Below are 27574 nucleotides of genomic sequence, written 5' to 3' on the forward strand. Positions count from 1 at the left end.
AAGCAGGCTTAGACAAGAAAATACAGGAATCTGCTAGTGTTAAAGGATTCATTGACAAGAGGCCTTGGTTAGGACAACTGAGGCTGAAGACAGAAGAGCAGCTATGACTGTAGCTGTAACATGGGGAAATGTGTGCCCTTACATAGAGGTCAGTGTGGATAGTAATGCATACCTCTCAACTTCTTTGCTCAAGAATTCTGGACAAAGCCAAAAATAATGGTGTGTTAAGGTCCACAATCAGGCAAAGGTTTTAAATATGGTTCTAAATCACTTAGAAAGTTAATCAAACAACATTTTTTAATCAACATGCACTTTCTAAACAGTAAGAACATTATTAATTGACTATAATCCACACTGTTTTTTTCCAGAAAATCAAATATTTTACAAGGGACAGGGCAAAATATAAGACAAAATCAGGGATGTTCTGCAAAATTAGGAATATTTGAGAGGTATGACTTACTAAAGGCAACTGTCAGGGAGGCTTATAGAATCGGTCGTCATCTCTGGAGAGCTGAGAAGCTTGTTAGCCTTGTCAAAACTGCTTCTTTTATTGAAATGAAAGTGAACAAGGAATAGCAGAATGGTGAAATATAACTGTTTTCTCAGAGAACAGATGAGGGAACAGGAGTTCCGTATACTAGAAAAGGGGACAATTATGAGAGGGCAAGGATGCATTCCACCTCAGCCTCCAGGAAAGAGTGCTACATGAGTTGTTGTTGTGTCTTTCGGCTTTTCCCGGTTAGGGGTCGCCACAGAGGAACTCCTGTCTGCTAATGATTGGCAGTAGATTTTGACGTGCCAAGTTGCCAGCTCTTGACGCACAACGTTCAATGAAGGTATGCCCATTCATGCATGTCTTCACACAGAAGACGCTCTAGCTGAAAATCAAACAGTTTTATCAGGAGGGAAAAAGCAGAAAAACAGAGGTCAGTAATAAGATTAGCACAAAGTAAAAAGTACAGAGAGAACAGGTAAGCAGACAGCAGAGGTGCAAAGCAAAAAATAAATAAAAAAACAAAAAACAAAAAACCGTGAGGGCTTGAGAAGTTCTTCTGAGTAATATTTGGTGTCTAGAGAAACTTTTCTGAGCCACAGGTAGAAGGAATGTGACACATAGTCAGTGCAGCAGACATTGGGGAGTCAGTGGTAAGGACACTAGTAAGACAATCATTATGCAATGAGATTGGTGTTTAGAAAGAATAGTGAAAGTTTTATAGTGAAAGTTTTGTGTCTGGCACCTAAACTAAAAGCCCATGATCTCTGCTCAGTCTCATATAGACTTTTAAGGGTGTGATCTCTGTTTAGCCTTCCATGCTTTGAATGACCCCACACTATTTGGGCTCTTACATCTAAATATCACCAGTGTTAAACCAAACACTCACTCTACAGACCTAAACCTATACTGCCATATTAACAATAACAGCTGGTGTGACAGTTACTGAAACCAAATGTATCTCCAGTTTCAGAAATAGGCTCCCATTGTATATGTAGTAGAGTACTTCCCTAGCAATTTGAAAACTAATCTGCATTATTGGACGGGTGATCACATTTGGGGTAACTATATACTTAATGGAGACTCTTGTTATAATTTCCCACAATTATTGGATGATGTAGCCGAGCTTCTCAAAGGTCTTCTTGGCTATAAGCTTAGTAAGAATCTATGAATCTAGTTTCACTTTCCCCCACCTGTCATACACACACAGACACGTGCACACACACACACACACACACACACACACACACACACACACACACACACACACACACACACACACACACACACACACACACACACACCAACTTATAGGCTGCAGGTCACCCTGGGGTATTACATGGGTTAGGAAATCAGGCATTAAGAAGAATATGTTCCCTATCACTTTTGCTTGAGACAATCATAATAGCTCAAGGTGGGGAGGGGGGGGGTGTTGCTTGTGTGCTGTTGCTCACTTGACATAAAAGTGACGACTTACTGCTTGACGTGGAGTGTGCTTTTCATGCTCAGAGCTCAAATCTTACAGCTTCCTATAGAAACTGGAAGACAGCTTTTTCACTGTCAGTTGCTCTTGTCAGAGGTGCAATGATTAGAATAATAAAGGGAAGTGAAAGTGAAGGAAACGATTTTGAAAGTGAAGGAAAATTTATTTTTGGAGTTTTTTGTGATGTTTTATTTGCTGGTTATTCAACAAGCTCAAGTCAACGCGCTCTGAGTGTTACTGTACTCACTCTGTCAGTTAACAACAGTAGTTGCAAGACAGTTGTGATAGGATGTTAGATGTTTTGAGGAGTCATAAGTGATTCCTTATCTACATAGGGTTGGATAGTTGTCTTGACAATTTATGCTATGTCTGGAAGTGAGGCTATCCTGACAACAGTACACTTGACAGCAGTATTAAAAATCCTTGTAAGAAGATTAGTTTTATTGTATTACTTGTGAGACGGTTGGGGTTTGTATGAAATATACATAATCCATGTAATACCTGCTTGCTGTCATTTTTTTCCTTGTAGTCCTGTAGACGATGACTGCAGAAATATTCTTTTTGTGTGACATAGCTGGTATATAAGCAACTAATTCAGTGCAGCAGTTAGTTCTCTATCTGCTTAAGGATATGGTATCTGTCCTTACGGAAATTATTTTTTTTTCAAAACACAGTGTGCTTTGCTGTCTGAACTATGATAACACAGCTATTAATAGCTGACTGATTTCTACCTTATGGTCTTATTTGTTAATCACTTTGCATAGAAGTTGCTTTATGTGTTGTCAAATAAAAGCATTATAAATCCCATTACAGTAACAATGTGCCAGTGGTAATTCTAAAACAATCACTTTGCGTAGTTATTTTATGACAAAAGTATCTTTGGCGGTGTTTTCCATTGAATAATTTTCTTAGCTTAACGTTACTGATCCAGTATACAATAAAACCTTCTATGAAACGTAGGTTGGTCATTATTTTAACCCAGCTGCAGTACAACAGATCTAGTTGAGCAGATTAGTTTTGCTACTTCATTTATGAAATCATTGTTTCTAAGCAAAGTACTTCTGAGGCAAGCACGTGTTTTTTGTTAGCTGTTCTGCTTGACACTGCAGATAGTCTACAGATATTAGTAAATCTTACGTATAATAAATATGTTCTCTTATTCTTTCCTTGCAGCCTTGCTTAAACTGAATAAAGGTGTAAAGCTTTCAGTGTGACTCAGATGACGTATGAATAGCTAGTTTATTGCAGTGATGAACTCTCAGCCTGCTTACAAAATGACAAGCTGTAGGTGTTGACCTAAATGTTGCTGTCTTAACCAGTATGTGCATTTTTGTTGGTGAACTTGCTTGCTGGCATACACTGTTTTACATGTTTGTTTTACTGTGGTAATTGCTGCAGTAAATTACACTTTAGTTGACTTTTCTATGTAATGAAACTGTCTTGGTGATAGCATTTGCAGACTAGTAGATAATATAAAGACCTCTTCTGTTTTATGGTATATGGTTATCTTTTAATATCCTATCTCCTGTCATAATTTTTTCCTTGTATACTTACCCTGTTTTAGCTGCACACTATTGACTATTGATAATAGAGCCCAGACAGTGGTAGGACTCACCCATCCTGACCTCCATCTATACCACCCGGGGTGAGGAACCTCACTGTTTACCCTGACTTGCTTTCCTTTAGTGTTTGCTCAGATTGACTGCTTCTGCCTGTCTCCACCTACTACCATAAATCATCTCCCCTTGTCACCTTCACTTTCTGTCTCCAATATACTGCTGTCTCCCTACGTGTTCACATGCCACATATTCTTTAACTACAATTCTACAAACGAATTTCTACCCTCAGCTAAAATTGATTCAGGCATGCATTCTTACTGCCTTTAACTCATTTTATCACTTCAGACTACTAATTCTCTAGCAGAAACATTAGTCCACAGTAGATGCAAACACATTGGTCTTTAGCTGAATAATTTTAACCAACATCCAATCTGCATCTCCTTCATAATGGCAAAGAACCTACATTCAGCTAATTTTAGTTAAAAAGTTTCACCTCAAGCATCTTGGCAAATCCACGTTCACAAGACCCTCGTGTTTCATTTATCTTTTTCTGTCAAATAGTCTTTTTAAACTGCACAGTGACATTAAGAATGATCTAGGCTCACCCTTTAGACCCTGTTGGGCTGATAGCATTGGACACCAATATGACCTGCTGGTGCTGTTTCTAAATTATGCATCACAGTCCACATGTTAAAAATAGCCTGTATTAACATCTAAAATAACATCAACAAAGTGTATCTGCTGGAAGTCTGAGGGGTCGGAATGAAGAGATGAAAAGTCAGCAAGCAAAGGAGAGTAGTAGTGCTGAAATTGAATTCATCCTCAAGTCTTGGTGAGTACCTTTACAAGGTGAACCCCGTTTTTACAAAATCTCACCAAGGTGACACTGATATATAGACTGTATTTATATAGCATACATCATGGACAGAAGTAGATCAAAAATTATTAGTGATAGCTGGGTGCGCAAGGCCCAGGATAAAAAAGTGCCCAAATCCTGGTAGGTACACTGATACCAGGACTGGAAAAAATGACAGTGTAGAGACCTGAAAATAAGGAAACATTCCTACAATGGGGCCAGGCCAGGCCTAGGGGGAGGATGGACCCCCTGTTGTGGAAGGAAGCAGCAGTCCATAAAAATCACAAAAACTGATAGGCCAAAGAAGAGCCATAAAGATGATAGAGTGGACCATTGAGGATAAGAAAGAAATTATGTATTGTCACTGTTATGCAAAAAGCCCAGAATTTCCAGACACAAGATATATAAAATGATTAGGAGTAATTACTGGGCACTTTGCTGGTGCTATGAAGAGCACTTTTGGCTGACATTAAAGATGGAAACAATACTAATTTTATGAACTTTAATCGTACTTTGACTTAGGAATGGGGTCCATTCCCATAATGGTATTACAAACCCAAAAAGATTTGGAGAAATTAAAAGGGTTGGAAGTCTGACTAAAGGTACATTCCCCAGAGATCTCAATAGAGAAATATTTGGTAAATCAAAATATTCCTTTATCACAGCATCTGCAAGAACAGTTATGTAAGCTATGGAGTGATTGGACATCTCTCAATCTCTGTTCCTGTGTCTCTGTCTATAGACCTATATTGAATCTCTCTCTCTCTCACTCTCTCTGTTTCTAGAACTATACAGGAACATAAGTTAGACTTTTGCTTATTATGGAAACACCTCTGTGCTGCTGAAATTGCCAAAGCCTCATCTATTTTGACAGACTATTCAAAATGGATGCTTACAAGAATCAAGCTTGGTAATCAAACAAAGCTGTTTAATGAGTCAGTTTACAGCTCTTCACCACCTCTGTTTCACTCCAAGATACAATCCTGCAAGCAGTTTGTCAATGGACCATCAGGGAAGCCTTCATCTTATTTGATACATTTAATATAAAATGAACAACCTACCTGTGCCAGTGTTGTAAGAGATAAAGCCCTGACTATGGCCCTGTCAGCTCAGATTCAATTAGCATCTCTGGTGCTTGACAGAACATGCAGGGAAGATGGATGTGCCCATCCTGAGATAGTGGAGCACACTTTCTCAACACACTATCCCTTAAGATCCCAGATGGATGCCAGATGGACCCATGGAGGGATCCCGTTCTATATGGGGTCAGGATTCATGGATAAGGTACAAATCAGGGCATGGCAGAAATGCCATAGAGCCCACTGCACAGCAGCTCTTAGGGACAAAATGTGAGCATCCAAGGGATTGGAAATTAGATAAAAACACTCACCAGCAGCAATGTGACACTGGCCCAGGTTCCTTTATCTCATTACTGGCTCTCAATATGCGTCAAGATTAGCCAGGGGGCACGTAAGGCAAGTCTGGCAAATCTGGTCAGTGGTCAAAGAAGTCCACCAAGTTTAGTAGGCATGACCTTCACTTGACAAAGCCAAACTGGGTTGAGTCATGTCTACTAAACCTGGTGGATTTCTTTGAGATGGTCACCAAGACAATAGATGTGGGGAAAATAGTGCATATTGCCTACCTGGACATGGCTAAGGTGTTCGATATAATACCCCACATGGGTATAGTTGACAAACCCACTAAGCTGGGTATAATCCCCTATATAACTTGCTGGATTGCTAGCTGTCTCACAGACAAGACTGAGGAAGTCAGGACTGGTAAGATCACCTGCATTAAGTAACGCCCAAAGAACAGTGGGAGTTTCAGTTTATAAAAGGCATAGTTTATCATATGCATTCAAAAGGAAAATGAAAATAAATAACAGCTTTCTTGGCTTTTCAGTTTTAAAATAAATCATTATTATGCCTTGGCTTATAGTTCTTTAGAAAACTTTAGTTAGCTTTACATAGTCCACGCCACCTCCAACAAAAGTGCAATCTAAACCTGTTCAGGCTCTAGTCCTCGCTCAGTCATCCATTCCCAATAACTATCACAGGCATTCCACTTGGTGTACTCTACAAATTAACTTCAGTGTAGCTGACATACTCTACATCTCCAGCATCACCTTTCTTGATGATCCTCCAGATACGAAACATACTAAAGTCATCTGAACTGGAACCCACTTTTTATACCATAGTAACTGGTAATTAAGACCTCATTATGGACTAATATGTGGGAGCTTCCTGACTAGCTTTTTGTGAGAATGCACCACCACTGCACACTGCAGCACAATTTTCAAGGCACATTTACACAAGCTGTACAATTTTCCTTGGGCCATGGGCTTTGACCTCATAACAATGGGTTGTAGCATCTCAACAACTCAGTTAAGTATGCTGCCCTGTGGGTCGCTGTACATTGAGAGGGTTGGAGGAATAGTGCTCAATGGCATAACTTCATATTGTTGTCAGTCTATGTACAAGGCTATTGCAAAGTGGTATGGTCAGTAACAAAACTGAAGTGCCTATTTAATAAATGGTATCTGAAGGCATAGAAGACCCCTTTTATTATTAGATGCTTTCTTTCAGTGGTTGAGTATCACATTTCCACACCACTGAACTCTCTGCTGATATGGCACAACTGGTGCTACTCACCTTGGATGTATTAGGATGACACTGATTTTAACTTACATGTGACATATCAGAATACAAGATGACTTTCTAAGTAAAATCAGATGTTACTAACAATGATTCAGAACATAGGATCCTTTTTAGTTCATTAGATGGTCTACCTGTTTTAAGAGACCATTGCACCTTGACAGGAAGTTTGCCTCTTGTGAGATCCGTTTCAAAAGACAGTTTCTGTAGTACCCAATCTTCACCTGTCTTTTAGTGTAAAGTGCTGGCTGTTTTATGTGGCCTCTGTTTTTTTTTTTTTTTTCTAGTTGTGGTCTTACCACCCCTCTTCTTATAATGTATCCTAACTACTTGGTTTCTACCTTACCTAGTTTAGTTTTTTTGAGTTTTTGCAGTCAGGTCTGCCTATCTTATAGATTTCTGCACAGCTTATGCTTTTGGTAGGTGACATTCGCAGTCCTCTGCTAAGATGATCGCATCATCTAGGTACCCTACAGTCTATTGTGAGTGAGACTTCAATATTTAGCCTTCAGACTCTAAAAGGTAGCTGAAATTGTAGCACTGTATACTGACACATTTAGGGGTTACAGAGGCTGTATTTTCTTTGTCAGACATGGTAAGTAGTATTTGCCTTCAAGTCAAGCCTTGCCAAATATCTGGCATTTTCCTATGCTCTGTATCAACTCATCAGTTATGTGCATGGGATAGTTACCAAACTTTGATATAGTGTTCAGATTCCTAAAATGATTACATAATCTTATACATGTCAGGTTTAGGAAACAGCACCAATAGGCTGCTTTAGTCACATTGTAACTATTCTATCATTCTTAGCTTGATCATCTTTTGAGCTTCCTGTCTTTCTAGATGTTTTTCTTATTCTGGTACTTTATAAGGTCTCAGTCTAACCTTCATTCCAGGTGTTGTCTCTATATGTTCTGTTAGTTTTGTTCTCACAGGCATGCCTGAGAACACTTGTATATTTATTTATAGAAGTTATCTTACTTTCTGCTTTTGTTCATTTGAGTAGGATTCCTCAAACTGCATCTCACGTAGAGATTCTTTGGTCTCTCCTGTATGGATATCAGCTCGCAAGCTGACTGCAGAAAGTTCTACTTTTTTTGAGGTTTTAATATTTTAATGAGACAGGTTTTCTGTTTTCTAGTTGCCTGATATTATAGTTCATATTCAGTGAATTGTTAACTGAGTGAAGGCAGGAAGGAGGAATGGGGATAAGGTGAGCTGGTACAAGTTGGGTTACCACTGATTAAATTCATGAGAGTAGGGGAACCTGAGACAGTGATATAAATATTTAAGAAAAATGGAAGCAGGCTTTCTCACCTCAGACCACTTTTTGTCAGCATCATACTCCCACAACACCATATCAGTCACAACACCACTTGGCCCATATGCTATGCTGAGCCTTTAAAGAAAGAAATGCCAAAGCCTGCTGGAATGCACACTAAAAGATCCCAGTCTCCAGCACACAAGGCAACACTTTCTCTCCACCCAGACATAGTGGAAGTGCACACATCTTATCCAGGAGTCACTGCACAGCTATAAGCTGAGGATATGAAAGACAATCTTTTGAATGTCTCTTTAGACAAGGAACTATTTTCAAGCCACAGGCCTATGAGGTATTTAACAGACTGGAAGAGAAGGAGAAGGTCATGGATACAGTCTACCATATGCTGCAGCCTCCCTTCTCAAGTATAATAGGAATTACCTAATAAATGGGGTTTTCAAAATAAATAAATCAATAAATAAAAATGTCATGATGACAATGGAAGAGAAGGATACCAACAAAGCTTTGACTCCACAAAAGATCATCTATGATTACCCCAACCCTCTACCACCCTATTACCAATACTCTCCAAATGTGGGAAAAAGGTTAACAGCTTGTCTGGAGGGCAGGACGACAGTTATGATAGACAATCATGATTGACAGATAAGTACTAGGTGTCATTGCAAAACTGTACTGTATAGAATTCAAGTCAAAATCACTGGACAAAAGGATGCCAAAAGTCCCAGGAGATCAAGAACACCTCATTGTACCAATTCTACATTTGATGGTAGAACAAAGGACAATAGAAGTGGTCTTCAAAGGTCAAGCAAAAAAAGATCCTTAATTAAGGCTTTTTCTGGTTTTAGGAAAAGAAGACTCTTGGAGGCTAATTCTGGACATGCTAAATTAAACCAGTTCCTTTCAGTCTCCAAATTTCAAATATTAACCTTCCAAGATCTCCTTTTGTTACTAGGCCCCAAAGAATTTATGATCACCGTTTTCTGTAAAAGGTGCATACCTGCACACCTCTATTTACAAAGGTAACAGGAAATTCTTAAGGTTCTTGGCAGGCAATAGCCATTTACTTTTCACTTCCTTGCCCTTTGGCTTGGACAATGCTCCAACAGTCTTCAAAAAAATGTCTAGCTTGAATAGTTGGCCATTATAGGACAAAAGGCATACATATCTACTACTACCATGACAGTTGTCTCATACAAGTCCTGTGTTGGGAGGAAGCAATAAAGGTCATCTCCTTTCCACAATAGTGCTTGCATAAATTAAACTTTACTTTGAACTTGCAGAAGTCAAATCTAGGACATTCTGAGAGAACAGTGTTCCTAGGGTCTGTTCTAGATACCAGCCTCTATAGGGTTCTCTTCCCCCAGGAGGAAATGCTATCTCTCACAGCGTTCTTTCAACTAAGACATAAAAAAACTATATGGAAGGCCAGAGATATTCTCAAGATTTTATGACACAAAGCCACCACCATTCTAATTATCCCACTGGTCCATATACATATGAGGAATTTCCATTGGCACCTCAGAAAACCTGTGGGATCATCAGTCCCAGCCATTAGAACACCCACCCACAGTCATGTCATGCTTAAAAAAGGAATTAGGCTGCTGGATCGCTACTAACAAAGAGAACAAGGACATGCCCTCCCGCCCCCAGCTCATAACAAAACTCTGAGTACATATGCATCAGAGTAGGTTTGGGGTACATTATCAAGGCCTGAAGATAGAGGACATTTGGACTAAGTCAGAATGAAAACTCCACATAAACTTGAGAAAGGTGTTAGTAGCTCAGTATGCTGTTCAAGTGCTGAAACCCCATGGTTCCAGGCAGTCTGACAATAGTCATGGACAACAGTATAGTCACGTTACACATCAGCAGAGAGGCACACACTCATACAAAGTATGCAGGATGGCAATGAAAAACTGAGAGCTGACTATAAATCAAAATATGATGTTAATGACGGTATATATTTCCATAAATGACTACTTACTGACAATCAAGCTAAGTAGAACACTGTCAGACCTCCACACCCCCACGAGAAGGTACTGCACAGTCAGGTTTTCCTATCACTGACATAGAAACTAGGACTGCTGGAGATGGGTCTCTTTGCATCCCACAGCAACTTCTAGATCAAAAAGCCCTGTTCTAAGTTCCTCCATCAAAAGTGGTTAGTGAATGCTTTCTACATCAGCTAGAGGGACAAGCTCCTATAAGTCCATGCCTTTCCACCTCTGCCTCTGATACCAAGGCTGATCTAGAAAATGCTAAAGGAGCAAACAGCTGAGCATGATCTTGGATTGCTCCTCTTTAGCTGAGATGACATTAGTTCCTCACCTACTAATTTATGATCAGAGAACATCCCACTGTTCTGCTAAAGGAGATGGACCTGCTAACTCAAGGGGAGGGCACAGTAGTACACCCAGAACTCTCTAACCTTAGTCTAGCAACCTGGAACATTTAATCATGTTACTCTTAAGGTATCTGTTGTCGGAAGATGTACAAATCATGATGAGGGAGGCTAGGAAATAAAACACTCAGGAACCATGCCAGAAGAATGGAAGATTTGACATGTCATGCCGAAGGAGTGCCCAAGTACTTAATGAAGAAAATTTAACAACAATCCTGCAATATTTGACAGAATTGTTTCACATAGGCTTAATCTATACCTTCATAAAAGTCCACCTATCTGCTGTAACAACATATTTACCACTGCACCCACTGTTCATTTTCAGGAGAGCAGTAAAACATTTTTTTAAGGGGAGCCTTTTTTCTTAGGTCCACAAAGATGTCAGTTGCAGTTTTACAGAATTTGAACTTTATGATGGAGGAAGCGGTCCTACCACCATTTAAATTAGCAGGATCAGCCCACATAAAATCTCTCTCACAGAAGTCAGCATTTCCGGTGGCTGGTACTTCAGCTAGGTGGATCTTGAAATTACAGGTACTCATGTGCAAGGAATCCTTATTGGTCTTCCACACATCCCAATCTCTCTTTCTTACCAAAGGTGGTAACAGAGACAACACTAAACCAGGCAATTCAACTCTTTAAGAATTTTTCCCAAAACCACAAAATAAAAGGGAAATAATCCTTTATACTCTAGATGTGAGCAAATAATTAAGATATTTCCTAGACTAAACAACAGCCTATAGAAAGACTGATCAGCAATTGTAGCCTTAGGAGAAAACAATAAATAATTGCCTGTGTAAAAGCAGAGTATCTTCAAATGGCTATTCCATTGTATTATTTTCTGCCATGAACTATATGGCAAGCAATTACCAGTGAGATAAGATCTCTCTCCAGCAAAGGCACAGCTACCACAGTAGCCTTCCAGAAAGGAGTATTGCTAAAAGATGTCTTGGAATGTCTCATCTAGTCATCTGTCCACATATTTTCCAAGCACTATAGGCTAAACATTATGTCTAGGGTTAGAGCACAATTTGCCACAGCAATCCTAAAGAGCATATTGCACTGTTTATCTTTAGGACTGACTACCACCCAAAGGATTGGTGCTGAAAGCTTTGAGATTCTTCCCTGACATTATAATTGCAACAGTGACTTGCATGAAGAACATAGTAAAGTTGTGTGATGAATGTATCATAACTATAGAAGCTGAGTGGTGTCACTGTTGTAGTCCAGTTCCCCCCTCCACCTCCTTTTAACAACCATGGAACCCTCTGGACTAGTGTGGGGGGGGTCCACCTTAGCCCCTTAACCCTCTTCTCTCCTTAATATACTGGTCTACTGCCCCCTTCCCACCCTATTAGTCTAGAGAGGTTGAGGGGCCTGCTAATGCTATGCACTATATCTCACAGAGTTCCATTGTTCCCAGCAATATATTTTATATTATCTTAGTCTGAGTACATTTTAGTTAGAAACAAGAAAAAACAGAAGATTGCTGACTACACATCTGACTGTATATCAAGAAGTGGAGATGACCAGAGACAGGAAGATGTAACATCTGCGTAAGGGAAAAGGGAATGGGTTCTGAAATTATGGCCAGATATAGGACTCTGCCAGTGGCAGAGGTCCCTGAATTTATGACTTTAGCAGTGATTACACTTGAACATCAACAATGTCAGTGGCTCAACAGGTAACACACTTGCCTTTGGTGCAGAAGGCTAAGGGTTCTATTCCCACACCATGATTAATTTTTCAATACTACATTGCTTTGTGGCATGGGGGGGTGCTGCACTCATGAGTGTGCTGTCCTTTGGATGAAACAATAAACCAAGGTCATGTCTGCCTGAGTTGGTAATAGTGCAGGTGGATGTAAAAGATCCCATGGTATTTATTGAAAAAAGAGTAGGGGAATTTCCATGGTGCTCTGGCCAAATTTCCCCTAGTCAGTTTGAATGCCACCTTGGGTTTCCCTTGAAAAAGAGGACATTTACCAAGTGGGACTAACCTAGTCAATAAACAGAAAATAAAATACATCAACAATTATAGTAAGTTAATAACACAGCTGCCCTTAAAGTTGACATTGGATTTAATGGTGTTTGACCATGTGGAACATTTCTGATTCTCTGTGGGTGTAAAGCTATTACATTGGCGCTACCCAGTTAACTTCAGTATTGCTCTCATATTATCTTTAACTTCCCTTGATTTATGACTATGTATTTTATGTCAAGTTTATCTCTTACTTTATGTCAGCATTTGAAGAATATTCCAAGCCTTGTAATATTTATTCACATTAAACGGCCATGTTATACATCACTCACCAGTGTCCCCCAGAAGTGTTGTATGTTTGGTGGGGCACATTCCTCATGTAGGGAGCATAATTAGCTCAGCAGTCACTTGAAGTACATGAACATTTCCTCATCATAGTGATCACTGTCCCTTGACAGCACTTTTTAAAAAATATCTAAATTGTATACTTTACACATTGATATTTTGGCTATGTAGCCCTTTTCCTGTTTCATTGACAATACTTAAGAACTGTTGTATCAGTAAATCCTTAAAGTAACTGCCATTTTAGTCTCCATGTGGCATGGTTAATAAGTATTGTATTCATTTTATAATTGATTATCATTAACATGACTATAGCTTCAAGTTTTAGAAAACAAAGAAAGAATGAAATAAAGAACAAAAGAATGGAAGAATGTAAAAAACAAGGCAAATTCTGTCTGTGCTACATTCTTTACTTTAATATGCAAAAATCATATAACAAATAGAGTAAACATGGGCATATGCATGAAGGAACACCTTTGATTGCGGCATTTATCCCTCATGGGAAATATAAAGCCTTCTTTGCTGTTATGAGAGGGTTTTGATGAACGTAATGCAATAACTTCTCTGAGATGAGAGCATTAAGGACATGCCTGTTATCACAGTTTACCTGGATTAGTTAACAGTATGTTATTATGGATATTCTTTTTCCCATTTACATCCATTTGGTTGTGTGGAGAATAGATAGAAACAAACGGACCCCATGTCTCTCAGGGACCGGAGCTATTCAGGTTTCAGTTGATACACACACACACACACACACACACACACACACACAGAATTAATGTGGTCCACAGCATATCTCTAAACCTCAAAGTACAAGAAATCTGGACAAAGCTAAAATAATGGGGAGACAATGGTCCAAATTCAGGGAAGAAAAATACAGATTTTAAATATTACTCTTATAAACTTAGAAAGATGATAGAATAATAGGTTTTGCAATAACATGCATTTTCTAAAGCATATGAAGTCTGAAACTAAAATGTATACCATTATTTAGTGACTTTAATCTTCAATGATTTGCCAGAAAACCACAATTGTTATAAGGAGTGGATCAACGATATGAAGCAAAAATCTGAACATTCTGTGAAAATCTGAATAGTTGAGTGGTATGGTTCACAGTCATGGCTATATAGCACCTACAAGCAGTTATGCAGGCTATGATGCCCAACTTAAGTCAATTAAGACAGCTGTTATGTGGCAACAGGCAGATATTCAAGAAACTTACAGGAATGTTAGATATGCTCTTAACAGCTAGAACTTAAAATGGAAGACTATGAAAATTGCACTTAGCACAACAATGTAAGACTTATTGGCTTTCCAGTAAAAGGTGATGGGAATTGACTCATTTCAAGAACTGTGAGCATTGTTAAAAGTTACAATGGTCCCAAGTTGTGGAACAAATCCACCACATAACCCCATGTGTTTTTGTAACAATAATCAGCCACACAGTTTATATTCAAGTGCCTGCTTTTTAATGATTACAAAGATAATCCAGAAACCTCGAGTCAAGTCTGGTATCTCACCTGTGAGCCAGTGTGACAGGACTAACAAGAAACACAGTGCAAAGGATTAGAACAGATAAAAATCACTTCAGCTAGCAGATCTAGGAGACTCTTCCTCTGATACCCTCCCAGTCAGAGGAATAAAGACGCTTTGTTGAAGTTTCAAGTAGTTTATTCAGTTAAGTACATAGAACAAGGCTACGTAGGGCATCAGAGTAGTCTCCTAGATCTGCCAGCTATGGTGATTTTATCTAGACTATTCTTTTGTACTCTGTTACACTTTCACGATTAGGAAGTCATTCTAAACAAGATAAGAGATCTGGACTATGATGTGTCACCAAATCTGAATTACACCAAATTACAGTGTTTCCTTATGTAATAGAAAGAAACCCATGGCACCTTTTTTTCTGAGAAGCTGTAGAGAGCTAAGGTACCTTGTTCAACTATGGTACCCTGCACCACTATACTTAAAAAAGGAAAGATTCAGATTACTGAACTCTCCCCAGGAAGTTAACTATTTTGTTCAGTCACAGCGGCATGAGCTCATAATCCTATGCAGAAGCATTTAAAAATACCACATCACAGCAAAAAACAGGACAGATTGTCATCTACTTCTCAATACGTCTCCCTTTATGAAGAAATGGAAAAATACTCTTGACACCAAGAGGGAGAATAAAAGTAATCCCCAAACACACCTTTTTAACTTGCCTAACTCAATAGAGAAGATTCAAACCACTGATTGAGAATGCAGATGCAAGAGAGATTGACTTGGTAGTACAGTTATAAACACCTGAAATCTCACCTGATAAGAATACTGTCTGAAAAGAGGCAGCCATAAGACCCAACACTTTGAGCACTGTGGCTGCAGTGGGGTTTGGATTTTTCAAAAGACTCTTGACTTCATGAACTATGGAAGAAATCCTGTCTGGTGGTTAATTTTCCCCTCAGGTTGACTGTATACAGCTGGTAGCCAATAACTATCAAGGACTGTGATGGGTCCAGCTGAACTTTTGCCACGCTAACTAGTATCCTCAAAAACAGATACAGAAAGAGCAAGTATTGTTCTCCTATGAGAAGTTTTTTCCATGTATGGTGCCACTATGAGACAGTCATCCAAGCAGGGAGAGATCCTCACTTCTAGTAGTCAAATGTGTAATGTGACTGGAAGCATACATTTCTTGAACACCTAGGGAGATGTGTTGAGTCCAAATGGCATGGCTTGAAATTAGCAGTGACTAGCCTCCACCTGAAAGTGCAGGCATCTCCTGTATGGCTTTGCTATTTTGATATGTAGGTACATGTCCTGGAGATCCAAATAACACATCCAGTTTCCTGCCTGTAAACATAGGATAGATCACACCATGACCATCTGGAATCACTTTCTTCATGTACTGATTCGACTTGACATAGATTACAGACTGGTCTGAAGCCTTGTGTATTTTTGGGCATCGCCATCAAGAAGAATTAAGAATGAAATCTGAACCCTATTTGGCATGGAGAGTCTTATTGGGTGCCTCTTTTTTGAAGGAGGCTGAGTACATTCTATTGTGCCAGCCTCCTTTGATGGGATGGACCAGTTGGTTGGTATGAGGGCACACATTAGGGCATTGCTAGAAATGGTATAGAGTAGTCCCTGGATATAATTTTCATTATCCACTTCTAGTGCTTGATGGCTAACCATGCAGCCACATACAAAGTTATCTCCTGACTGCTTTTAGAGTAAAACAGTCAGGCAGACCTTCAGGTCTCATACTTATGGGATTCTTGAAAGAATCCCCTAAACCAAGGCTGGCATGCTAGGTAGAGGTTAGATGAAAAATTCCACCTACCATGGGATTCCTTGTCATACTACTGTATCTGCCAAGTATGCTGGGACTTTCAAATCATTACATTTTTGGCACTTCATTGGTTTCTTTGAAAGGACCATTGCAAGGGAGAAAAACTTCAACCAACACCAGAGAGCAATTTGCCTTCGTGCTCACATTGCAACATCTTGTCTTTGACCTTTTGTCCAATCAAGGAGGTTCTGTCAAAAGGACCACTGATAAATGTCACCTTCAAGTAGTCCACAAAGTCAGTGAGGCATAGCCAGACCTGCCACCATATTGCAGTGCTTAAGCCCAATGCTGTAGTTGCTCAGTCCATTGCATTATGAATCAAGCACATTGCCAGTAAGGAGATAGATGTAATACTTGTCACTTGAGTTTCCAAATGAGATCACAGATCATCAGTAGGCAACAGCTTAGAACATCTGATGTTTTCTCCACTAAATCCTTCTGAAACTGAATCATATGTGTCAGGTAGTTCAACGTCCTGACTGAAAATGTGCTTGATGCATAAATGAGCTTTTCAAGTCAATCCATTATCTGAGATTCCCAGTTAGGAGAATGGATAGTCTGAGAATCCTATCGGACCTCACACTTGGTGGCAGCAGGCATCACTATGGAATCTACAAGGTGTCCTTTCTTTGGGGATACAACATATTTCTAGTCTATGGAATAAGTTATCACTGCGGCTCAAACAAAGTAATACTTTGGCTACCTTTAAGACTAGTCTATGGGAAGACACACATTTACACCAGGAATATCATGCAAAGCCCTGCTCAACATGGAAAGTGAGCACTATTAAATGCTTGCAAAGGGTCTGCTTAAAGGTGTATATGGCTAGGCATATTATGCTCCCCATTTCTGCTTGCCTAATATGTTCCTATAAGTCATGGAGCAGAATTTGTTAAGCTGTCTTTTTGGAAAAGAGGCAAAGCAACCCAATTGAGGTGTTTCTCACAACTGGATCAGTTCCTGGAAGACCCCCTCATTCAGTTTCCATTCATGTGGTTCTATTCTGGTCCTGCTTAGCTGGTCTGCCACTGTGTTTTGCTCTAATGGAATGTAAGATGCTTGGAGGGTTAAAGAATGCTGTACAGATACCTCTCAATCAATCATAGCCAGCCTCATAGTGGGTACAACCATGTGCCTCCCTGCTTGTTTAGGTACCACATGACTGTGGTATTGTCTGTAATCACTTGAAGATCTCTTGGTGGCCATAAATCATGAAGAGATTTTTAAGGCACAGATCATTGCCAGCATATCCTTTATATTGTCTGTCTGAATGACTCCACAGTCCTTCTACGTGGCACACCTCATCACAAAAGGTTTCTCATCCAGAAAAAAAGAGGTCATTGTTCCCCTCTACTTATCACTCATTAGACCCATTATAGAGTGCAATGCCCCTTTTGGTATGTACCTCACAAGACATCTACAACAACTGGAAAGGCCGCAGAAATACCTCACAAAGAGGATTACCAGCCTCAAACAGATGCCCTACGCAGACCGTCTCAAAAAACTCCAGCTTTACTCAGTAGCATATCGCCTACTCAGAGGTGATCTCTGTCTAACATACAAAGCTATGTCAAACCCAGAGCTGTTGGACATGCTCCACTTAAAGAAATCCCAGTCCCTCCAAGCTACATGCTCTAGGGACCTAAACCTTGTCACCACAATAAACAGAACATGCCGGAGGAATAGATTCCCATCCCAGAGACTTCTCATACTCTGGAAAAAACTACTTATCTATATCAAACAAAGCTCCTCATTAGCACTCTTCAAGAAAAATCTTGATGATTGGATGGGAAATAGGAAATTCACCCCTGGGATCACTTCTGTGGCTCTGCTCGACAGTGGCACAGGAAAATAATTTTCTTGGGTGGCAAAAGCCAGGGTACCTTTTTTGGCTGGGATTGTATAGGCCCTAAGGCTGATAGCCTAGTACCTACCTAAGAACCTATGAACCTATAAAACTGTATCCCCATGGAAACTGCTCCCTAAGCAAAATCAGAATATTCTGTGGTGAACGATTGGTTTGGGATGTGAGGAGGGAAAGGAAGACCTGGATTCAGCTAAATTTGTTTTTTCCACCAATTCAGTTGTTTTCAAAAAGACCAAAACTGGAATTTGATTCTTCAAGAGATGTAAATGCTGGGTCCATGTGTTTTTTTTTTTAGAAATTTTCATCTGTACGCCATGATCTTTAGGATCCTAAGAAATAGTAACTGGAGTTGTTCAGGAAAGATTCCAGATAAAACTTCATGTTCTCATGTGTCACAAAAGCCTTTGAAGAAAGACATCTAGAAGGCGGCCAAAAAACACAATCCTGTTTGATGGAGTCAAAGATGATTTATGAAAGCTCAGACTGGTTAGAAGAGACATAACCTAGGTTAATGACTCTTGACATCTGGATAAAAATAAAAAAACTCCAGCTATACTCTGTGGCATATCGTCTACTCAGAGGCGATCTCTACTTAACATACAAGGCCATGTCAAACCCTGAGCTGTTGGACATGCTCCACTTAAAGAAATCCTAATTCCTCAGAGCCACACCGTCCAGGGATCGAAACCTTGTCATCACAATCTACAAAACATGCTGGAGGGATATGTTCCTGACCCAGAGACTCCCCATACTCTGGAACAGACTGCCCATACATGTTAAGCAGAGCACCTCCTTGGCCCTTTTCAAAAGGAACCTTGATGATTGGATGGGAGATAGGAAATTCACGCCCTGCTAGACAGGGGTCCAGGGAAGTAAATATTGTGGGAAGAAATATCCGAGGAATTGTTTGGCTAAGCTTGTATAGGCCCTAGGGCTGATAGCCTAGTACCAACCTATGAATCTATGAACCTAAAACTATGCAAAGATAAGTGAGTTGTCTAAGTAAGAAAAAATGTGAATGCCATTCAGTATGCATTAAGCTGGAGTTAGAAATTTTGTGAATGCCTTCGGAACAGTAGATAATCCAAAGGGTAATGCAGAGAACTGATATTCTGATCCAGAAACAGAAAGCCTTTGTAACTGCATGAAAGCTGTGGGTATGGAAATGTGATAAGCATCTTTTAAGTCTAGTGTTCAGTGTAACTCATGGGAAGAATGAGTGGTAACAGGCCCTTTAAGGTCAACATTTTGAATTTTGGTATTTTCACCTACAGGTTTAGGAGTGAAAGCTCTAGTATTTGTCTCCAACAGGCCTCTTTCTTTGGTACCAGAAACAATCTTCAGTAGAAGTCTTTACCATTTTAACTTACAGGCAGTGGTTCTAGGACTCCTTGAGTGTGTAAAGACTGAAGAACCTTTGGAGAATATTCTCTTTGGTTTGTAGGTTGGGGAGGAAATTCTCTGAAAGGAGTTTTTTGTATTCAATGCCAAGTATAACTCTCTTGCACCACTTGTGACATCCAAGAGTCTGAGACAAACTTTTACCAAAGGGGAATGTTGATGACCATCTTCTGAGACAGATTTGTGGAGATAGTGGATGGAGAGGAGGGAGGGGATTAAAGAATGCTGGCATAGTCATTCTGTACTGTTGGTCTGTCCCTTTTCCTGAAAGTATCACATTTCATGTTGATATTTCCCTCTGTCCATCTCATTTTTGCTCTTTCTATACCAAAATATGACTGATTTAGCTTTATAGCTTTTTAGTGAAAAAGTGAGGCCTAAAAATTTGTAATGGGGGACATGAGAAAAAAAAAGTTATGTACTCGCCATAACAATACATTTCTTGTCCATTTTCATTCTTTCTCAACTGGATCCGACTTGGCTGCTTCTTCCAGACTCTCAGATCCAACTCTTGAGCTCCTTCCTTTACCCATAATGCCCCACTAACCCAATATACCTCAGAACAAATTCCCTGCCCCCAATAATCCATAGTTGATACTGCAAGTAATTCACAAGGCAGAGATGATAGAGACAGAACTGGAGATCAAACAAGGAACAATACTTCCAAAGAATTATCTCTTAGGTCTTTTGAGGTGTAAAAAGAAGGGGTAAAAATGAAAATGGACAACACAGATGTATTGTTATAGTGAGTACATAACTTTTTTATCTGATGTTGGCATTTTTATTCATTCTTCAATTGATGGGGCATAATCTCCGGCTAGATGAACCTTGGGTGGTCCTCATGGAAGGATATTTCAGGGTACTGTTGAGCCAAAGGCAGCTCTTTTCCTAGAAACCAAATCCAATTTGTAATGAGCTATAAAGGTATGAGCTATGGATCAAGTCACAGTGGCACAAATGTCATCTTTTGATGTTGTTGACTAAAAGGCTGTAGAGATGGCCATAGACCTGGTGGAATGTGCTGTAGGGGGCTTAGGTAACCCTCTTTGGCTATAGACAAAGGATATGCAATCAGTTAACCATTTGGCTAATATTACTTTAGAAACTGCCATGCCCAATCTGTTTGGTGAAATGGATACAAACAAATTGTCGGTATTCCTGAAAAATTTGGTCCGATGGAGATAGAACCAAAGTTATGTGCACATACAAAAGATGGAGCATGTATTCTCCCTTATTAGAGCAATTTAGAAAGAGAACTGTGAGGTTAATGACCTGTTTAATATTTGACTCAGAAGCCACCTTAGGCAAAAAAGATGGCTTGGTACATAAGGGAATACTGTCCTTATGAAAATGAGGTAAGGAGACTTGGAGGAAAAAGCCTGGAGTTTGGATACTCATCTAGCTAATTTAACAGCAACTAGAAAAATAGTTTTCCACTTCAAAAACATTAGGTCTGTCATGGCTTAGGGTTCAAAGGGATCTCAGGTCTGACCTTTTTGCAGGATATTTAAATCTCAATTAGAAGTAGAGTCATTTACTGGGGACCTAAGCAAGAAGGTGCCTCGCATAACCTAGAAGAATCTAAGGAAGAATTCTTTTCACCAGAATGGAAGTTTGAAATGGCAGTTAACTGCACAATAACAGTAAAGAAACTGGGCACCTCACTGAAAACTGAAGCTAAAAATTTAAGTACAGTTGGTATAGGGGTAGAAAAAGGGTCCAACTCTCTTTTACGTGGCCAGAATGAAAATCTCCTCCATTTACTTACCATTCGCAAGGCACCTGCTTAGTTTGTCTGTGAGAGCATTGGCTTTCTCCAGTATGTGCTTTGCTACAAGAAAGCATCTGGAAGAGATCACCCATTGACACACTTTCATTGCATCTTGACATAGCAGATAAAATCTGCCCCCCCCCCTTTGTTGATGTACCAGACTACAGACATATTGTCCATCTGAATCACAAATGTCCCAGATGGGAGAGTGCCTTCAAAGGCATGCAATACTAGGTGGACTGCTGTCATTTCCAGGACATTGATATGCACTCTGGCCTCTTCTAGTGGAATGTCCTTCCCAAGTAGTGCCCCCAACCTCCCAGTTAGGATGCGTCTATGATAACCGTGGCCATGGGCAGCAGGAGAACAAATGGATGACCTTGCGAAACTTCATCTGAGCGAATCCACCACAGAAGATACTTTTCACAAGTTTTAGTGATCCTGACTGGGGCGAGCAAGGGCTGCTGAAGAGTAGACCACTCCACCAAGAGAGTCCATTGCAGAATTCGCATATGAAACCTGATTAAAGGAACCAGACTAACTGCTGCTGCTATGAATCCTAAGACTTGCAAGATTAGTTGCGCTGGAGGAGAAGAATGTGAGATCACTTTCTTGACCTGGGATCTGAGTGGCTGTACTCTTGTTGGAGGAAGTGATGTTATCTGATTGACCGCGTCTAGACGAGTATGAAGTCCAGACTCTGCATAGGTGTGAGATGTGACTTGCTGTAGTTAACTGTGATGCCTAGATGAAGACATAATTGGAGCAAGTAATCCCATGCTTATAGGAGTAGATGCCTGGAAGGGGCAGCTAGTAGCCAGTGTCTGGGTACAGAAACACTCTGAATTCCATCAGTCTCAAGTGAGCTGCTATCACTGTCATACATCTGGTAAACATCCTGGGGTCTGTGGTAAGGTCAAAGGGCAGTGCTCTGAACTGGCAATGATTGGCTCCCAGACAAAAGTGCAGATATCTTCTGGAGTGTCTATTAATTTTGATGTGTTAATACACGTCTTAAAGATCTGTCGAACATATCCAATCATCCTTTTGCAGCAGGAGTAAAATGGACTGAACTGTGACCATCTGGAGCCTTGAATTCATTTCACATATTGGTTTCATTTTCTGAGATCCAGAATGGATCTGTCCCCTGTCTTCTTTAACATTAAAAAGAATCTATAGTAGATTCCGAATCCTACTTGGTCTGGATGATTCTTCTTTTATGGCAGCTTTTCTATTTCCAAGGCTGCTGTCTCTCTCTAATTGGGTGGGAGATGAGGGATTTTTTTCATTTTTGAAGGGAGAATTTAGGAAAATTGTATAAAATAACCTCTGGATATAATTCTCTGCAGCCACAAATCTTTTGTGATGTTTTCCCAGGCTTCGAGGTGCAGAGACACGTGCCCCCGATTGCCTCCAGAGAGCAATAGGTAGGTAACATTTCAGGAGCTCTGTTAGACTTTGTCTGAGAAAGATTCCCAGAAACCCAGGTTCTGTGGGCCACTTCTGATGCAGGAGCAGTGTCTTCCTTTAGAATTCCCCCTTCTGCTTCTGGGAGAACCATCTCCTCATGAATCTTGGAAAGGACAATGGGACTTGTGGACCCACATTTTTCTGCCTTCTGGTTGATTCCTAGGAAAAGGTCTCTGAGGAGTAGATGAATGGATCCCAAATGGCAGACAAGATCTTCCCAACTTGCTCACTTCTAAAGAGTGTTTCCTTCACTTTTCGGCCAAACAAGGAAGATCCATCAAAGGGAGCATTGATTAATATAGACTTGAAGGGCTCTGTAAAATTGCACAGCTGCATCCAGGCATGTATCCTGATGGCTATGCCCAAATTCACCACCCATGAGGTACCCTCTGCAGGGTGGGATATCAGCCTCATGGACATGTTAGATATGAACTGGAAGGTGGCCATTTGTGAAGAGATCTTGATTCTGGTTCTCCACAGACAGAGACCTGGAACGAGATTTAGAGAGCTCTTTAGTCAAATCTCTTTGCAACTTTATGGTGTGCCAGATAATTCAGTGACTACAGGGTAAAAGTCCCTGAATGTTAAACAAGCTTACCAAATATTTCCAAGGCCCTAGACTCCCTGTTATGGGGATGAAAAGGTGAGTTGATGAGCTTTGCTGTGCAAGCTCTTTTTTAGTGGCTGCTGCCATAACCATAGCATCTACCAGGACCCCCTTGCTCTAGTGTTTCCTGTCCTTTGAGTGGCTACATTTCTATGTGGTCATTTGGGGATAGGCTGTACAGTATCCAGGTCCCACCATGCATGGTGTAAGACAAGGTCTGTTAACTCATCAGTTGGGGGTGTCACCTAGTATGTATCCGGGCCAGACCCAAAAGCCTCCAGGAACACCAACTCATCCTGGGAAGGGTTGTCAGAAGACCATCCACCTTTCTGTTCTAGAAGTTCTAGTATTTCTCCAAAGGAGACATCCTCAGGTGGAGATCTGGGGGACCCTTCCCCTTCATCAAAGTCAGTGTCTTCAATGAGAGATTCCTGAGTGGAATAAGTGTCACCTTTTGCAAGCTCTCTTCCTAGGGACCTCATCAGTGAGATGGTCGAGAGGTACTGGACACAGTACGGGAGACCTGAAGGAAGGACTGGAGACTTGAACAGGTTGGCTGTCCCAGTGGGATAGAAGTAAGAGGCTCAGAACTAAGAATAGAAGGTGATAAGGAAATGGGATCCAAAGGGGGCAAGGATGTCTTCTCTCTAGGCAAAGAGAAGGCCTTCTCCACTATCTCAAAGGCAGAGGGCCTAGGCGAGACAGAAGTTGTCAGCACCAGAGTTGAAGTTCCCTGTGCTAATGACCCCTGAATCTCTCAATCTCCTTCCCAATGATGGAGTCAGCCTTGTGTTGTTCACTGCTGAAGTACCAAGAGGCAAGGATGGCTCTGATAAATTCTGAGTTGAACCTTACTCTGTGGAGCTGGCCCCGAAGCTTTGGCTCTGAGAGTCTAACTGCCGCAAAAGAATTGGAGCTGGATGGCTCAGGGAAGTGGTCTGATTCAAAGAGCTACCTGTCTTTGGATCTGATGAGGACACCCCCAAGGATCTTGGATCCAAGGGCTTCAAAACCATGGAATGGATCAGAGAAGGAGATATTAATTTAGAATCAGTGGTGAGAGGCTCACAGGTCTGCTGGGAGATGGAGACGGAATTACCCCATCTCGATCTGAGCTCTGAGGAACTTCCTCTCCATCCTATCCACCACGGATTTAGACAAGCTCCTGAAGGGTCTAAGTGAAGAGCTGGTAGACAGCAGATTGGAATGCTTCCCCTCTTGGAGAAAAGAAGAAGGTAGTCAAATAAATATTGGCTCCAGTAACTATCTTGGTGACTGGATCTGAGGTGATCTGGCTTTCGAGGACAGCTCAGTGGTTGAAGCTGAAGTAGATGAGTGGTCTAGAGACCTTTTTCTGGTGCCCTTATCCTTATGAGCTGATTCGGGCTACCCTTTGTTAGACCTCTTGGAGGGAGTTTGAGCCCCACTTGGAAAAAAAGAGGAAGTAGAAGGGAGAAGACCCTTCAAAACTAACGTATTTCTTCTATCACTAATAACTCTGATGTTGAAACGTGCACATATAGTGCATTCAGTATCCAAGTGGGCAGTGCACAAGCAATAGGCATATTCCCTGTGGGCATCAGTGTTGAGAATTTTGTGCTCACAAGAAATGCATTTCTTGAACCCAGTCAGCTTGCCTGTCATTATGAAGAAAAATACTACGCTTGATCTTAACCAAAAGATCAACAGCAAAGTTAAGATAAAAAGGTTAGACAATTTTTTTTTACAGAAAAGAAGGTACTAACAATGGTAAAAAGGTATACCATACCCTCTAATGGGTAGAAAATAGAGAAGAAATAAAGGCAAAGGTACCAACAGTGGTACTCAAGGGAACACCCAGGGATTAGGTATGAAAAGGAGGTATTGCCCAGTAGATAGAAGCCAAAAAAACTGTAGAAAGTAAAGGAGGACAGGTGATGAAATTCAGGAGATAATAGAAATTGAGAAAAAACGCAACTTTCTGAAAAAACCCACCCAACTGCTCAAGAGAGAAGAATCCACATCTGAAGCAATATGGTGGCAAACAAGATGTGGGGTATGTTAGGTTAGGGGGGCTTTATAGGTAAAGGAAGGTGCTTGAGAGCTGGATCTGAGAAACTTGAAAAAATGGCTGAGTTGGAAGCAAGACACATCAGTTGAAGAATGAATGAAAATGAGGACATCAGAATGTCAGATACTTTCTGAATTAATTTCCTCTTTCATTAAATTATTGGAGAACCAGAGCAGCAGAAGTGCCAAATAATAACTTCTTGTCTAAAGCAGAATCTAAGATTTCAGACATTACCTCATAAGCAAACATTTAGTTATGTACTCAGGCATATCTTCCCAACACTGTATTAGTAACAGTGGCCCTAGACACAGCATCTGCAAAATTGCACACATCCTTCAATGCATGCTTGGATTACAGGGAGAAGGTATAAAGTACAGCTGTGTAAGTAAACTTAACCATAACAGTAAATGTTTGACTGATTACTGGTACTGTATCTGTCTTATCCTGCCAAGGATGTAACTGTTGGCAAGCTTCCAAATAATCAGGGCACCCTGTATGTGTCCATATCATCAGTCAGCTCAAGCCGAGCTGACTAAAAAATAGGTTTGGATGCCAAGCCCTTTAGAGCTTTCATGCCAACAGAGAGAGGGAGGCTGATCCCTGAAAGGACAATACTAGGAGCAACAAAAATTAAGTATTCACACCATGCTTCTTAAGAGGCGATGGGCAAAGGGAAGATTCAGATGCTGCTACCAAGGGCAATAAGCCCTTTAGAACTAGTTCAGCCCAGTGCTAATTCAGAGCAAGGTTACAAAGGCCAAACAAATGCCACACTTAGTGTTGAAGTAGGCTGAAGTTTACTTACACAGCTGTACTATGTTCATCATTTGATCGTTACAAGTGTAGCCATAGCTGTATGGATGGATTACCTTTGCTTACCATATTTGAGAGGTGAAAGGGGAAGCATGCAGGAGCCCCTAGAGAATGGTTCTAGCAAAGCTTGATCTAGACCTAGAAAATGAATCAAGCTTGTAATGCCTTGTAAATATATGCATAGAGGACCAAGTTGCTGCTTCTGGGATCCAACCTTTTCCAAATAGCCACAGATGAAGCCTTGACCCTGCCTGGAATAGTTTTGTTATGGTGAGTATAACAAATGGTAAAAGTGTGAGACAACCTTTAGAAATATTCTACTTTGACCAGGTTCATATGTAAATACTAGGCTAGCTGCCCTTGCAGGCTATTTTAAAAATAGCCATTTCTCTAGAAAGGTGAGAATCAAACCCTGTACCTTGACTCTGTACAGTAAACACCTTAACCATCATACAAATGCACAAACCCGGTTGACCTCGCTTCTTACCGTCACAAAAAATGAACAACTAATCTGAAGATCTAAAAGACTTAGCTCTGTCAAGAATTGTCTGCGGAATTCCTAGGTATGGAGTATGAATTCTCACTCAGGGTCAGGAAAGAAAACAGGGAGACGGATAGTTTGGTTTGAAGTATACCCAGATGCCACTTTAGGCATAATATTTTATTTATTTATTTTATTTTATTTTACATTTGTTGACCGGGAAAGTCAGACTGGATATATGTCAATTTTCAGCAGAGGCCCGGGGAGAAAAACTCCAAATACAGTAATGAAATTTTGAAAACATAGTTAAAAAGGATTTTTGACTATTACGACTCAACTTAAACTTTAAACTTAATTAATATACATATTTTTTTACAAATACAGTCATAGAGAATAACAACACAGAGAGTTATTACATAGCTAAACAAAAATTCTTTAGGAATAGTTAAAAAAGGGAAATAATCAAAGCAAGAGGAAACAAGGATTAGTTCTCAAAGAAACCCTGTATCTATGAAAAATGAAATAGGGTTGACTCTCCATAAAGAGCTTGCAACTCAGAAACTCTTCTTGCAGAAGTCATAACAGTCAGTAAAGCAGTTTTCTGTGTTACGAACCTCAAGTCAGCCAGATTATCTGGTTCAAAAGGAGCAAGTGTTAGCTTGTCTAACACAAAATTAGGATCCAGGGAGGGGCCACTAGCTTTCTTGGAGGCCTCTTAAGC

Source organism: Protopterus annectens, chromosome 3.part0 (genome assembly GCF_019279795.1).
Source record: "Protopterus annectens isolate FY-2018-M chromosome 3.part0, PAN1.0, whole genome shotgun sequence".
Lineage (NCBI taxonomy): Eukaryota > Metazoa > Chordata > Ceratodontiformes > Protopteridae > Protopterus > Protopterus annectens.